Source organism: Helianthus annuus, chromosome 17 (genome assembly GCF_002127325.2).
Source record: "Helianthus annuus cultivar XRQ/B chromosome 17, HanXRQr2.0-SUNRISE, whole genome shotgun sequence".
Classification (NCBI taxonomy): Eukaryota; Viridiplantae; Streptophyta; class Magnoliopsida; order Asterales; family Asteraceae; genus Helianthus; species Helianthus annuus.
In genome coordinates this window covers 160692756-160697386 of record NC_035449.2, presented here as the reverse complement: position 1 = coordinate 160697386, position 4631 = coordinate 160692756, and positions in this window count along the sequence as shown.

Sequence of the window (4631 nt, the reverse complement as noted above, 5' to 3'; positions counted from 1 at the left end):
TCACCACTGTGAGCCATGTAACAAATTGTCCTTAACAACCCCTGAGTGAACAGGTGCTGAGTCCAAACAAATAGTACCATCGTTGCTAAGGCAAGTAGACAACATTCCATGTGTAAACATAACAAACAAGCATTCATTAAGTCACGTATAACATGCGGTAATGGTTAGCGTTTAAAGTATTACGTAGTGTGTTCGATGTGATTTAGAATAAGTAACGTATGTAACACCCAAAAGTGCGTAAAGCAAAAAGGGATCGAGTATACTCACAGCGATGATGGATTGAAGGGAGCGCTTAGAGCGAGTTTAGCCTGATCAGAACGATAGCATAGAAGATAAACGGCACGTAAAACGATACAAGGTGTCAGTGGGTCGAACAACAATCCGTTCTTGTGGCCGGTCGTTCGGATGACAATCCGTCCGGGTGGTCATTCGATCGGGTGACCTTTCGAGTGGATTGTTACTTCGTTTGGGAAGGATGTGTTAGTGTATAATGGCTGGTCTTTTGAAGTAAAACATAGAAGTATCTCTGACTGTTCGATCAGACAGCAATCCGATTGGTGGGACACTTCAGTGAGAATAAGTTCACAACAGTTTGTCACTCGATCGAATTGTAGTGCGGTCGGGTGGCAATCCGTTTGTATTGAACATGTTGAAGATTGTTTACGTGTTGAAGTCGGAACGTTACATGGTCGAGTGACAATCCGATCGGGTGGTAATCCGATCGGACAGTAGTTCGTTCAACGTTCACTACTTCAAATATTTAAAATAAAAGTTAAGTGTGGGGCCCAGGTGCAAGCTGATCGGGTGGCAATCCGATCGGGTGATAATCCGATCGGACAGCAGTCCGATCGGGTGGCACTCCGTCCTGGTCGACCTGATCGTCTTACATTTGGCTGTTTCTTATGGTTGTCGTTTTATTGAGATGATTTGATAATGTGCTGAACAACAGAAACCTCGTCAATACTTGGTAATCTGATCGGACAGGAAAGAGTAGAAGAGTAGAAGATCAAAACAAGCTCCGATTCTATCGGTTTTGAGTGCATTGAGTGTAAAAGAGTTGAAAGAAAGTTGGAAAACCATCTTTCAATCCTTTTCACCTTGAATATGTTTAGATCTATGAAAGATCTTTGTTTATTTGTGTGGAAATCGTTCAGATCTAAGTTGTTCTTGGTGGATTGAAGCCAAAACATTAAGTTCCTAAGAACACCATGATGACATCATCCTAGAACACCTCAAATCTAGTGATTTCACGGTTAAAAGTTAAGATTCAAAAGATAGAAATGTGTAGGAGTGCGTGTAGATTAAGAAAGTACAAGATTTAGATGGAAAACTTACAAGAATCGCGAGAAATCTGAAGAAAAGCGAGCTAGAGCGAGTAGGGTGGAGAGAGAGCTGTCAACATCAAATGATGTTGACATGAGGGGTATTTATAGGATTACCATAAATGAAAAGGGTTGGTCGATCGAGTGGCTACCCTTTCGGGTGGCAGCCCGATCGAGTGGCACCTCGATCGGGTGGCAACCCGATCGGGTGGTAGCTCGATCGGCTGGCCACTCGATTGGAGGGCACGGTGTGGTGAGTTTTGCGATTTTGGTTCGCGTGTTGAGCGTTGCGATGCGATAGAGTTTCCTATTCAAATTACTTTTAATCCCAACTACTATATCAACATACAATCATCCTTAATTAACTTGCGTTTAGCGTTTGCGATTCGATTGCGATTGAGTTTCGATTGCGTTTCGATTATTCACCATAACATAAACAAAATAATCATGCGCAAGTAACACATAAGGCACACACACATAAAACAATATCCAGAATGCGTAATTCGAGTTGCGAGTGCGATTGCGATAAGCGATCAAACATGCGATAAATATCGAATAACCCTCGATTATTAATAGGTACTCCACATAATACAACTAACGTAAAAGCATAAAAAGACTATCTACAAGTCAAAGAAGTCAAAACAGAAATTGAGCAAGGAGTGACAGATCGCAATTAGCAATCTTATCTCCCTTTGACTTCAATCTTGACTTTGACTTTGACTTTCGGAACACGGGGTGTTACATTCTAATCTATAGAGACCACCATCCAGAATGCCAGTACCATAAACAACGGAATCATAGAGAATAGAGAGTTTGCGATGACCATGGGAAACGACAAAACCGTCCATGTCTAACTTTGGTCCTGATACAAGGTTCCGAGTTACCTCAGGAACATATAAGGTATCATAAAGTTTAATACATAAACCAGTTTTCAAAAATAATTGTAATTTTCATATGGCCCTCACTTCTAATTCCCGATCATCCCTAACTTTAAGTGTTCTTTGGTTTCTTCCCAGCTTCCGGATTAAAAGGAATCCCTGAGTAGAGTTGGTTACATGAACCATAGAACCAGAATCAAACCACCAAGAATTAGTAGGAACATTTAAATTAAAGGACTCAAATATCATGAAAAAATCGTTACCTTTCTTAGCCAGCCACTCCTTGAAGTCAGGGCATTCCTTTTGCTTATGTCCTGTTTTCTTACAGAACTTGCAATAGGGTTTGCCTAAGGAGTTCTTAGAGCTGGAAGGTGCACTTGTATTGGGATTTGGCTTTTAGACTTTGGAAGCATACTTTCTTTGATAATTGTTCTTCCTCTTCTTAGAGTTGGAGGTGGTGAAGTTAGCAACATCAGTAGTGCGATCCATCTTCATACGCTCTTCCTCCTGTACGCACATAGCGACCAGCTCACACATCGTCCATTTGTCCTTCTGAGTGTTGTAATTGATCTTGAATGCTTCATAGGACGAAGGAAGCGAAGTGACGATGAAGTGAACAAGAAAACCATCACTGATTTCCATCTCTAGCCCCTTCAGCTTATTGGCCATGTCATGCATCATCATGATGTGCTCGCGAATGCCGCTCCTCCCATCATACTTAGTCGTCACCAGCTTGAGGATAAGAGTGCTAGCGTGTGCTTTTGATGTCCCTTTGAATTGTGCCTCCACAGAAGCCAGGTAGGTTTTAGCATCCTCAGAATCAGGAATAGCTCCTCTAATTGCATTGTGTATGGACTGCTTCATGAACATGAGAGACATGCGGTTACACCTAGTCCATTTTTCATGAATTATCTGCTCAGCAGCAGTACTTTGAGGAGTAAGGTCCGCTGGCTTATTCTCTCTTAGAGCATAATCGAAGTCTAGCAATCCAAGTGTAAGCATGAGGGCATCTTTCCATGCAGCAAAGTTATCACCAGTCAAAGGTGGAATCCCGCAATTGGGTGCTGATAGTGGAAATAAGATGAGCGAATTATGATACTAATCAAGAAGTCCTAATGTGATCTAAGGGCATGTTATACTAAGGCAAGCATAAATAATTACCATTTTAATTATGAAGCTGTGATATTGTCTATTACTAACATCAAAATAATAGACTTAGTTAAAATTCTACTTAAACGAAGACAAATCAGCTTTGGCCAGAAGTGTAATCATTTAAGTATGTGTGCAAAATAATCGTGACAAATCAGCTTTGGCCAGAAATGAGACAATCACTTTAGTTATGCACTTGTCAAGTATGCTAGACATAAATGAATTAAATCAGCTTTGGCCAGAAATTAAGACATTTCACGGTTGTAATGCATACTCAACATAGCTTTTATAATACTTGAACAATAAATAGATGTATTAAATCAGCTTTGGCCAGAAATGATACATCAGAAACCCATTCAAGTTAAGTTATTTTGGTTTTGTAAAAAAGTTATCTGATTTTGATTAGCTAATTAAGTGTTTACAAAACCAAGTATTTAGTTCACATTAACAGCTTAATAAGGTGATAAGGTTTCGAGTGAGGTCTCGAGTCAGGTCTCGAGTTAGGTCTCGAGTCAGGTCTCGACTTAGTTATGAGATCTTGAGTAAGTTATGAGGTCTCGAGTCGCAACCTTGGTCTCGAGTTGTAGCCTTATGGTCTCGAGTCGCAACCTTATGGTCTCGAGTCGCAACCTTATGGTCTCGAGTTGTGAAGATTTGAGACCTTTATGATTTCGAGTTAAAACCTTGTGGTCTCGAGTCGAAATCTTGGTCTCAACTCGTTTAGGGTGATCTCGAACCTTCTTTTAACAACTGTTATTGTGAAAATAATTGAAAGCTCGAAATTTTAGGGATTGTGGGATAGTGTTTCCTGTTTTATTGTTGATCTAAACTTATCAAAGATTTCGAAAATTATAGCCGGTTATCTTTTAACAGCTTTCGAAAATTTTAAGAGATAAAATTCAGATCAAAACAGTAAAAAACACCCACTAATCCAGATTACATTCCAAAACTTAAGGAATTTTTCGAGTTTTTCTTAGAACATGTGATGAATCCTAAAAAATAAAACATAATTCTGGGATTCGAAACCTGAATTTTAAGACTTTTGTTAACAGATTTCGGACATTAATTTACCCATTATGATTTTGAGTCAATATATTAAACAACATCTTCCGAAAACAGTGATTTCGGCACAATCGTACTCGAAACCAGCCATGATTTTATATGGCTTAAAAATTTCTGTTTTCCAGATTTTAATCCCAGAATAATGGATACGAAAACAGAACTGATTTATCAACATATGCTCCGATACCACATGTTGATCAGTTCTGTTTAAATATAATGG